Source organism: Canis lupus, chromosome 6 (genome assembly GCF_003254725.2).
Source record: "Canis lupus dingo isolate Sandy chromosome 6, ASM325472v2, whole genome shotgun sequence".
Lineage (NCBI taxonomy): Eukaryota > Metazoa > Chordata > Mammalia > Carnivora > Canidae > Canis > Canis lupus.
In genome coordinates, this window is record NC_064248.1 from 24,679,335 (window position 1) to 24,691,648 (window position 12,314).

At 42.2% G+C, this 12,314-nt stretch overlaps 1 pseudogene; it reads right to left on the reverse strand.

Moving 5' to 3' along the window:
* Positions 1-555: 555 nt before the first annotated feature.
* LOC112679047 (acyl-coenzyme A synthetase ACSM1, mitochondrial-like) overlaps positions 556-12,314 on the reverse strand; it is a 28,491-nt pseudogene continuing 16,732 nt past the window's right edge.

A 12,314-nucleotide genomic window follows, 5' to 3' on the forward strand; every position in this document is an offset into this window, starting at 1 on the left:
CTAGGGAGTACTGGGGAATGGAGCTCCTGGGCTCCTTGGAAGGAATGGGGGATTGGGCATCCCTGGAAAGGGCTGGAGAAGTCTTGCAGGATTCCTGGGTTCCCAAAGGGCAGATCCTTCCCACACCTATGCTGGTGCAGGCTGGGACCTGGAAGCAGCAGCAACAGTAGCAGCAGCAACAGCAGCATTCAGAGGCAGCAGAGGCAGATCCGTGGGGCGGTGGATGGACCAGTGAAGAATGCTCTGGCAGGCAAGTGGTATCACCAGGCTGGGCTGCCCTTGGCCCCTTTCCCCTTCCCCAGCCACCTCACTAGCTCTGGCCCTGACCTCACCCTCCAGCAGGGCATGAGAAAGCCAGGCAGAGGTGGACCCCTGGGGCCAAGGAAGGGTCCCTCCCCAGACCTCTGTGTCCTGTTGGTTGAATGGGCCCCTGGAATCAGGAGACAGACTCTGGCCCCAGAGTCCTATCTGATGGGGCTCAGGGAGAATCATGGAGGGACAGCACGTAGCACCAGTTCATTCAAAGAATAAAAGCACAACACAAGGTCCCCTTGGATGCTGATGTCAGTTTATTACCCCAGCCACATTCTGAGCACTCCTCGGGGACATGGAAGCAGGAGTGTAGCTGACATCAATTTGAAAGAACAAAGATGCTGGAACGTGGGCACTCCTGATGCTCTTACAAATCAATGCCCAACACTGCCCTCCTCACCGTTCTCAGAGTGGGGAAATTGAGGCAATCAGGGATTTGGCCAAGATGACACAGTGGTTTCTGAGGGTTTTGCTGATTACATCTGACCATATCCCTTTTTTCTGAAGGTCACTTCTTTTAATCTTGCAGTGATGGTTTTGGGCAGCTCTGGGACAAATTCCACCTGGTGAGGATAAAGCAAACCCTTCCTGACTTAGTCCTACTGTCATTTCCTACCGATGCCCCATGCCCCTCCTCTGCCCCTGTGCAGTTCCATGGACGGGCTGGAACCATGTGGTAGCCTCAGTAGGCTCCACCAAGCATGTCAGGGTGTCCTCTGACGAGGGAAGTTGGATGCAGCCCTGTGATGCGCTCTGACCGGTGAAATGTGAGTGCGAGTGAGGTGTGCCACCTGGAACAGAACAATGGAGTCTGGCCACCTCCTTTGGCCATCTCTCCCGGCTCCTGGAAGCTACCTATGGTGGGTTCTCTTTTATCCTGGTCCCAGGAAGACCATGTAGACATGTGGCAGGACAAGAAAGATACCTCCCTTATTAGAAGCTCCTAGGACATGGGACTACTGGTTACTCACTGTAACATCCAGTCCATCCTAACTGGTATGCATCCTCTGTTCTGCTCTCTATGAAGCAGCACAGCTTAACATTCGAGCGTGAACTCTGTTGTCAGATACACATGGGTTTGAGTTCTAGCCCTGCCCTTTGATTCGCTCCAACCTCAGGCAATTTGGTTTGAGTCTTTGAGCCTCCATTTCTACTCTGTAAAATAGGTGGTTGTACGATCTCAGGTTGGGAGGGGATTAAATGAAATAACAATACATGGAGATCTTTGAGTCCAGAGCTTGGAACACACACTAAATGTTCAATAAATATTCGCTGTATACATTTATGTCTCGATTATAAACTTCATAAAACACAGTAATATAGTATTACCAAAGAAGGACATGTTAACTTTTTTTTACAGGTATCCTGTCAAATGTCTTTTTCAGCACATCAAATAATATTATATATATTTATTCACAGTCTGCTTTGTCTCTTAATAAGATATTTTTGTGATGTTTTATGTTACAAATAAAAGATCTGCATCATCTTTTTAAATCATAGGACAGCATTAAATACCATGAATAATTTAATCATTTCTCTATTGTGGAACATTTTCATAGGTCACACGTGGCATTGAAAACAAATGAGGTAGAATAATAACTATCAGAAAGTATTTTATGCTAGAATAAGTATTATTCTGTTAGCTTTTGTTTTTTTATGTATCAACATACGTATTGGGTTGCAATTTAGTATATATTTCTTAATACAAATAGTGTTTTTATTTATTTTTTTAAGCTTTATTTAATCATCCATGAGAGACACAGAGAGAGAGGCAGAGACACAGGCAGAAGGAGAAGAAATCTTCCTGCAGGGAGCCCGATGCAGGACTTGATCCTGGAACCCAGGATCATGCCCTGAACTGAAGGCAGACGTTCAACTGCTGAGCCACCCAGGCGTCCCCAAATAATGTTTTTAAAAAGTGTGGGAGTTGTTGACTTGAATTTCCTTTTCAAATTATGCAAGATTACAAATAACCTTCCCAGATATTTTTAGGCTCTTGACTGATTTTTTTTCTTTAGGTTGACATACCAACCATGGATTCTTTTTGTTTTCTGACACAGAATAGAGGTTCCATCTGATTAACCCCTAACTTGAATCCGGTAGAAAAAATGCTCATTCCTTGGCTACATAAGCTCTGCCCAGCCACCTTATGGATCTGGGACAGCAGAGTCCCAGGGCCCAGTGGAGGGGACCAGATCCCATCCCTCTGCCCTCACTCACCTTCCTGGGGTACTTAATACGGGGCTGTTACTGACTTCACGTGCTGCAGCTCCTTGATGAGCTGGTCCTGGTCATGCAACAGGAAATCTGGCACCAGGACGATAAATGCCTTTACCACCTGCAGTGGAGAACCAGAGTGGAGGCTCAGCAGGAGTGACAACCAAGTGTGTAGTTTAAAAAGTAAATGTTTATGAAATAAATGGAAAAACAACTTGACAGCTGAACCTCTGGAAAATAACAGGACCAGTTTTCCATGCTTCCAATTTCTACTCTTTGCCTTGGAAAATTATTTCACCTCTCTGGCCCTCCATTTCCTTCTCTGTGATGTGGGAACAGACAGCTTCATTCCTCAGAGCATGTATGTCAAGATCCATTGAGATTGGGGCATCTGGGTGGCTCAGTTGGTTAAGCATGTGCCTTCAGCTCAGGTCATGATCCAGGGGTCCTGGGAATGAGTGCCACCCCACCCCACAAGTCGGGCTCCCTGCTCAGTGGGGAGCCTGCACTCCCTCTCCTTGCTTGTGCGCTCTGTCTCTCTCTCTCTCTCTCTCAAATAAATAAATATTTAAAAAAGATTCATTGAGATAATTCATATAAAACATGAAACTAGTTTAAATTTATTTTTATTCCTATCATTATCAGCACCATTTTTACTATTATTGTAGGCAGAATTCTGTGGGCATTAAATAAATGTTGGTAATTATTTTTGTGTTATTTATGTTCCTACTACAGGGCACAGGCCCTTGTAAACAGTAGGAATTCAGCACACAGTAGTTGAATGCATGAGTACATGCTCTGGAGCCAGACAGCTCAGATTCCCATTCCAGCTCCACCACTTAATAGCTTTGTGATCAGGCAAGTTATTTAATCTCCTTATGCTTGTTTATGTCTAAAATAGGGTATCGGAGCCCTTAATTAATTAGGTTACTGTGAGGGAGAGATGAGCTGGCAGGTAAGAAGGGCTCAGTAAACAGGAGGTTGGCAGCAGCAGCCCCAGCAGCAAGCCACATTCTCAAGCATCAGTTTCTGTCATACACAGTTGAGGCCACACTGTCCTCTGGTGACCACACAGTGTAAATGCATATGCACACCGCCTGGGCCCTCCCTCCACCCTAGGTGCAAGGCAGGGGAGATGAGACCTCTTGGAAGGTTCCCCTACACGTGTCCTCCAGGACCCACACACAGACACGATGACCTCTGTGTCCTCCTTCTTACCTCCCTTCGAATCAGGTCCGGGCTGCTCACCACAGCTGATTGAGCCACTGCTGGCTGTTCAGCCAGGGCATTCTCCACCTCTGCGGGCCGGATGCAGTACCTGGAGGGTCAATGGTTCCTTCTGGGTTTCTGAGCAGGTGCCAGGGCCTGGTAACCCATACCCTCAAGTCTCATGTTTTGGAGGGTCACATCCTCCCTTGGCATGCAGGATAAGTGTCACGGGGAGCCAGATATCTGTCGCCTGGCTTTGTCATGGGCCCCACACATGAAGAATGGGCACCCTGCCCTGAGAAATACAACCCTCACCGACTACCCAGAGTTTCTCACCTCACTGCTTTTGGTCAGGTGAATGTTTAGTCCTCTCTGAGCTCAGGGACTTGGCTCAAGCAACCACCCTTGGCATGAAACCTAGTGGAGCCTTAACCTTTATCTTAAACAGTCATGCAAATTCTGCATGCTGTTCCCCATTATTTTAGCATGTTTTAGAAATTTTAAAAGTAAACAAATTCAATTTCCCTGAAATATCCAAGGGAACTTGTTACTCTGGTGCAATGTATAATTTTTAATTTTCTTTCTAAATCACGTAACATTTAGGGACAACTGACATGGAAACAGACAACGTTGGTAAATCTGGGTTGTACCCAGTACTCTTTGAAACTTTAGGGAACTTTCTTCACAGTCAGCATTTCAGCTCCTCATCTATCAATGGGCAAAATTGCATCTATCTTCTAGCATTGAGAAGTGGGTTGTATAAGGCACTGCAGAGCATGCTTTCCCATGGTAAGTGCCCCATAAAGGTTTCTGTGTTGCTATTATTTTTTTCAACGTTGTGTTGTGTCCCATTAGAGGAGCTAAACATAGAGTAAGCTTCCTTAGCCAATGGGGCCTAAGTAAAGTCTTCTGTCTAAATCCTTCAAATTGCATAATGTCTTATTATGGTTCCTCTTGCAGACCATCTTGAGCTACATTTTGATTGATTTTTCTGGATGCAGAGGTGGGGGGAGGTGCACAGATATCCCTAGAAAAGGGCCCTGAGACAGAGCTCTGTTCAGAGTTAGCCTGAGAGTCCCATCACCACGCATGGTTGAATGTTGGGACAAGCTAGATTCTATGAGGCAAATGAGGGTGAATCCTCCTAGTTCAGGTCAGCCACACCTACGTAGAGGCTTTGATGAAGTCATCGTTCCTCCCCAGGAACCACAGGTAGCCCTCTTCTTTTTTTTTTTTTTTTTTTTTTTGGTAGCCCTCTTCATCCATAGTTGCTCTATCTCCAGAGTTATAAAAGTCCCCACACTCTATTTCAGCTGTCTTTACTGGATTTTCCTGCAAAGAGAACACCACTCCTTTGTTGAAGGCAATGAGTTTAGAGATGATGAGCCACAATCTGGTGCTCAGATCTGGGTTTGGATCCTGCCCTTGGCTCCATGTGGCACCTGGGCAAGTTTTGTAATCTCTTTGAGTCTATTTTCATTATATCCAAGTACCCAATTAACACTACTTGTCAATTAGTGGACAATACTGAGCCAATTTTAAGGATAGTTTTCTAAAGCACTAACTCACTTTTGTGTGGTACTCTAGAAGGACAAACATTATATGTTCTCATTCATTTGGGGAATATAAATAATAGTGAAAGGGAATATAAGGGAAGGGAGAAGAAATGTGTGGGAAATATCAGAAAGGGAGACAGAACGTAAAGACTGCTAACTCTGGGAAACGAACTAGGGGTGGTAGAAGGGGAGGAGGGCGGGGGGTGGGAGTGAATGTGTGACGGGCACTGCGGGTTATTCTGTATGTTAGTAAATTGAACACCAATAAAAAATAAATTAAAAAAAAGAATAAACTTTCCATTAGACACAGGCCTTGTTTATTTTATTTATTGTACTCAGCTTAGCATTCACATAGTGCCTGGACAAATGAGAGGTGTCAATAAACTTTTGTTCAATGAATTTCCTTCCCAAAATACTACCTCATCTGATCCTTCTGGAAACCTATAGGGCTTTTATTTGTCTAATTAAACTGTTTATTTTAAGATCATTGTATGTTTGCAGAGTATCTGTGTGGCTCAGTTGGCCGGGCAGATGACTCTTGATTTTGGCTCAGGTCATGATCTCAGGGTTGTGAGATCGAGCCCCGTGTAAGGCTCTACACTCAGCATGGCGTTAGCTAGAATTCAAGAAGAATTGTCTATTTGCATTATAGTTACGGTTATAATTGCCTTCTGTTTTTGGAAAATGATACTGTCCCTCTTGTGATACCAAATCAACTTAAAAAAAAAACAGATGTTTTAAAGTAAAATAATGGTTATTATGTGCACTTGTTTTAACCTATCTGGGAGCTGCTTGAAGGACAGTTATAAGGTACTCATTTTCTATAACTCAGAACACACATGGAAAAAAAGCAGCAGGCGCTGCTTATAGAAGTTACTGGGCAGACTACAAAAGTGAAGGCACCTGAGGTAAGAGATTATGGGTGGAGATATACAATAGACCTTCAAGATCTGAGGGAAGTGCTGGGGTGAGATTTTTCTTTTTTTGAAATTAGGATATTCAAGACAGCTATGTACATGAGGGAATTTAGGCAGCCATGAACCTGCTTGGGCAAGATGCATGCTCAGCAAAGTCCTGAGAAGACCTTAAGCTTTCATCTCAGGCTGATCCCTAGGTTCAGAGCAGGTCCAGCTAAGTGGTGAAGTTGTGTTCCAACCCTGAGCTGGTCTGCACAGTGGTTGTTTTCTCTCTTTTTTGGTTGGTGATGTTTTACTCTGTTCATTTGAGCTCCTGCCACTCAAGGAAATCTCTGTCAAAACATTAACTGAAGATGAACTAAGGGATCATAAACTTCAGTGATCACACATGACAAACAACACTCTTTAAAGAGTTTGCAAAAGTACCACAACAAAGGACTACTATAGCCTTCAACAGTCCAAAACCAAAACCAAAACAATAACAAAATGCCAGCAACCTCAACCCCTAGGAAAGTGGGAGAATCTGATTTCTAGAGTTCAAGAAACAAATGTGGAATTTAAGAAAAAAACCTAAACATGGAGGGAATAAAGAAAGGAAAACTAAGAAATGGACTCTTAACTGTAGAGAACAAAGTGATTGTTACCAGAGAGGAGGGGTGAGGTTGGGGGGTGGTGAAGCCAGCGAACAGGTGAAATAGGTGATGCAGATTAAGGAGGGTACCTGTTATGATGAGCACTGGCTGTTGTATGTAAGTGATGAATCACTAAATTCTACTCCTGAAATTAATATTTCAGCGTATGGTAAATAACTGGAATTTAAATAAAAACTTAGAAGGAAAAATAATAAGTCAAATATGTTTAATGTGATCAAAAACTAATGGAAAAAATGAACAAAGAACTAAAAACCAGAAGATATTATATATAGCCCAAAGAAATTAAGAAAACTCTTCTATTTAGAGTAGCATCAAAAAGAATATAAAACTAAGAATAAATTTAGTCAAGAAAGTGAAAAGCTCCATCCATCAATGAATGGAAAGATTTACTGTATTGCTTGGAAACTTAAAATTATTAAGATGACAATATTACCCAAAGCTATCTACAGATTCAGTACAATACCTATCAAAATCTCAATGTTATAGAAACACTCATCCTAAAAAAAAAAAAAAAAAAAAAGAAACACTCATCCTAAAATTCTTTTTTTAAGTAATAAATTTATTTTTTTAACGGTGTTCAATTTGCCAACATACAGAATAACACCCAGTGCTCATCCCGTCAAGTACTCCCCTCAGTGCCCGTCACCCATTCACCCCCACCCCCCACCCTCCTCCCCTTCCACCACCCCTAGTTCATTTCCCAGAGTTAGGAGTCTTTATGTTTTGTCTCCCTTTCTGATATTTCCTACCCATTTCTTCTCCCTTCCATTCTATTCCCTTTCACTATTATTTATATTCTCCAAATGAATGAGAAATCATATGCAATCTTGAGGGATTCTAAATAGCTAAGACAATCTTTGAAAGGGAGAAGAAAGTTGAAGAGCTTGCATTCTTGATTTTTTTAAAAAATATTTTATTTATTTATTCGATGGGAGACATAATGAGAGAGGCAGAGACATAGGCAGAGGGAGAAGCAGGCTCCCTCTGGGAAGCCTGACGTGTGACTGAATCCTAGGACCTCAGGATCATGACCTGAAGCAAAGGCAGATGCTCAACCACTGAGCTACCCAGGTGCCCCTCATTCCTGGTTTTTAAATTTACTGCAAAATTACAGTAATCAAAACAGTGTGACACTGGCATAAAAAAAAGACACAAAAATGATTGGAATAGAATAGAGAACCCATAAGGAAGCATTCACATATATTGTCAATAGATTTTAGATGAGAATGCCAAGACCATTCAGTAGGAAAACTCAATCTTTTCAACAAATGGTACTGTGAAGCTTGGATGTTCAGATGCAAATGAACATTTGTTACCTTATACTATATACACAAAATGAATAAAAAACCTAAACATGAGAGGTAAAATTCTGAAACTCTTAGAAGAAAACATAGGAGGAAATCTTCATGAATTTGGATTTGGCAATTATTGACTATGACACCCACAGCACAAGAAAGAAAAGGAGAAAATAGATAAAATGTTCCTCATCAAATTTTAAAAATTTCACATGAAAGGACACTTCAAAAGAGTAAAAAGGCAATGTAGTGAATGGGAGAAAATATTTGCAAATCATATATCTGATAAGAGACTCATATCCAGAATATACAAAGAACTCTTACAAATCAATAACAAAACAATCCAATTTAGAAAATAGGCAAAGACTTGAATAGACAATTCTCCAGAGAAGATACACAAATGGCCAATAAGCACATGAAAAGATGCTCAACATCACTAGTCATTAGGGAGATGCAAATCAACCACAATGAGATACCATTTCTCACCCATTAGAATGATTTTTATACACACAAAAAAGAAACAAATCTGAAAATAATAAGGAGTAGCAAGGATATGGAGAAACTAGAATATTTGTGCATTGCTGATAGAAATACGAAATGATGCATCCACTGTAGAAAACATTTGGCAGTTCCTCAAAAAGCTAAATATATAATTATCATATAAGAATTTCATTTTTGGGTATATATTCAATAGAAGTAAAAGCAGAAACTCAAATAGATACTTGCAAACCAGTATTCATTGCAGCATTATTCACAGTAGTGAAAAGGTGGAAATAATCTAAATGTCTATTAAGAAATTAATGGATAGACAAAATATGGTACACCCATATAATACCATTCGGCCTTTAGAAAATGACATTTGGTCACATGCTATAACATGGATGAACCTTGAAAACATGTGCTGAGATAAGCCAGACCCAAAATGACAAATGTACAATTTCGCTTAATAGAGGTACCTAAAATAGGCAAATTCTTAAAGCCAAAAAGTATATTAAAGGTTACCAAATGCTGGGGATACAAGGAGGAGTGGGGCAGTTATTGTTTAACGGGCACAGAGTTTCTGTTGGGGATGGAAAAAATTTCTGTAGATGCATGGTGGTAATGGCATTTACTCAATGCCACCAATCTCTATGCTTAAAAATGGTGAAAAGAGTAGATTTTATATGTTTTACATCAGTAAAAGGAAAAAAGCAAACAAATCTCAGTGGAAGAGGGAGAACATATTATAATCATGAGAGCATGTGAAATGGGATATATATGTATTTAGGTGTGGTGGGCATAGATGAGGACATCTTTGTAAAATAAAATATTTGCAATCTAAAAAAATGCCATTGCTCTGAAACATTCCAGTTTAATTTAACCAGAATCTCTGTGGTTGGAATCAAGAATTATTTGTTTTTAATCTCCTCAAATGATTCTAACATATAGGCAGAGTTGAGAACTACTGATCTATATAAATGTTACTCTGTGTTTATTTTTTCTTTTATCCAAGCTTAAAATTGTGCTACTGTGAATTAAGGCTAGGGCCTGTATATTTGCTTTTGGGCAATAATATCACAAAAGGAGCAGCACCATGACCATAGAGTGAGGACAACAGTGATACCAATGGCTGTTCCTGCGGAGAAAGGAGATGGGTCTGATATCAATTTCAAGATCTGCCCCTGACCAAATTTGGAAGCTGAGAATTTGCTTGGTCAAGAGTTTCAGGTTTCCTTAGAGCCTATCACAGTTTTATGTAATCCCTGGATTTCTTATGTAGGGTTTGGAAATCCTAGACTGCCCACCCCCACACAGGGGAAGACAAACAAAACTTCCAATGGACTCTTTCTTCCTCTGTGAAGTGGGGACAATGGTGCATCCTGGAGGCTCAGCGAGGTTAAGAGATTTGCACACACCCTGTTGGTGAGTGGGACTGTAGGATTTGAAGCCAGTCAAAGGTTCTTGTACACTCAAGCTCAAGAAATCATTGGAAACAAGTCTGGTGCTTCTGAAGCCAGGCTTCTTTCCACCCTATCAGCACTTAAATGCCAGATGGCTTAGGACAGGAAAGGATCTGGGAACACACACACTATGAGCTTACTTAGAGATTAATTAGAAGAGGCTTTGTTGAGTTGGAGTGAACGAAGGGAGGTGTGTAGAAGGCTCATGACACAGAGTTGAATCCACCCCCCTTAGCACCCATATAGCTCCCTGAAGGGATTTGGGGGGCCTGGAGGGGGGAGGTGAGGATTACCACTTACATCATAGCCCATGAAGAGCCCAGTGGGCTTTGTGGGTTTCATACTGATGCCAATGTAGCCTTCAGTGTTGAGTGGCAGGCTATTTCCCTTGTCGTCAATGATCTGGAGCAAGGGGCCTATGAATCCCACCCTGCAGGGCCACCCTAGCACACCTCCCTCACCCAAACATTACCTACTTGTGTGACACCAGTGAGAATAAATGTGGGGAGGAGCCCTATCAGAAAAAAGATTAAAACTGTAGGAAGTCTCTGAAATCAGAAAATGGTGAAACCCAAGTTATGAGTCTATTTGTTTGATGATGTACAGATATGACAAGGTGTGTCTTCAAGCTTCAAGATCAGGAAAATCTAGAAGCACCAGCTGATGGAGAGAGCTGCCAGAGCTCCCTCCAGGTGCTCTGATCCCATCTGTTGTGTGTGAGGCTTCAGGCTTCCCGACTGAGCAGTATTCATGCCCAGGATACTGCAGTTATCAACTGAAGCTGCCTCAAGAAATCCAGGGGAAATAGGAAGAGAGGAGGAAGGACGATGTCTAGGGTTGGGGGTGGGGTGGGTGTCACACAATTGTCCAATCCCAGCTAATCCTTAAATGCTCCCACCAAATGCCTTCAGGACCAGACTTGGATGTCAAAGGGGGGATGGCTTTCTCCAGGGAACCCCGCTTGATCTTCATTCCCTGGGAAGTACCACAACTTATTTCCTATTAACAAAAGAGAATGGGTTTGGTCAAAGAGTCCAGGCTGATTACAAAGCATCAGGAAGCACACACAGCATCCTCACTCATCTATGTCATTTAATGCTGTGCAAAGAGTCCTAGTGGGGAAGTGAGAAGGTCCAGATTCTAGGCTCAGGGCATTGACCCAACTCTGGTCAGCAGATAGTCACTGAACTGGACATGGGCTAAGCCTGGGCAAGTTCCTAGGGGCTACTAGGTCCAGCTGGAGGGGCCAACAAATGGCAGCAAATAGGTGAGCCTGGGGCTGTCGGTATGTAATGTGAGGTGTGGAGTGCCCACTGTATGTAAGACATGTGTTGGTTTGCTTGAGGAAGGCCATGAAGCCATTTAACATTTACTCAGGCTGTTAAACAGTGATAGGAACCCTGTCTCAACTACTTGAAAATGTGTTGAGAGTACTCAGATTGTGTTGTCCCCTCTACTAGGGAACTACCCTACCCTCATTTCTCTTCCTGATGAACTTTATTCCTCCTTTACGGTAGGAATAAGGACGCTAAAATATCATGCTTTCTAAAACTAAGTCAGCCCGGGATTTGAGTCTTGACTCCAGCCATGTGCCAATTAATCCCCCTAGATCTACTCCTCTATAAAAGGGGGGGGGGTAATTATGACACTTATCTTATACTTATCTGTTTCTCTCAGTGGATAACAAGCATCCTGAGAATAAAGATTGCCCCATTCATGTCTACTATCCTAGCATCTAGCACAATACTTACTTGGAAACGAGTAACTGCAAGGTAAGCATATACAAGGAGTTGGGAATTTAGCCAGAGCTTTATATACATCATTTCATTTCTCTTATCACAACCCAGCAAGACTGGATTATATTTTCATTTTGGAAACAGAGAAGCAGAGACTCTGGAAGGTTCAATACTATGCCTGTCGCCTTGAAGCCTATAATGGAGGAGGGAGCAGAGACTGTTATTGGCAATGAAGCCTGTAATTGGCAAGCTGAGATTTGAACCAGGTTCTGAGTTTCTGAGAGGGAAAGCTCTTTCCCCTTTGCTATGTTGCTGCTTACAGTGCAGGCATGTAGGAAATAGAGTGAGTCAGTAGCTATGAAAGTAGCTATGAGGGAGTATAAGGGAGTATCCTGTTGCTGCAAATAGTTGATGCAAAGGGACCTGGGTTATGGGTGTATTATAGTTCACATCCACCCTCCTCCTTGTCCAAATATAAA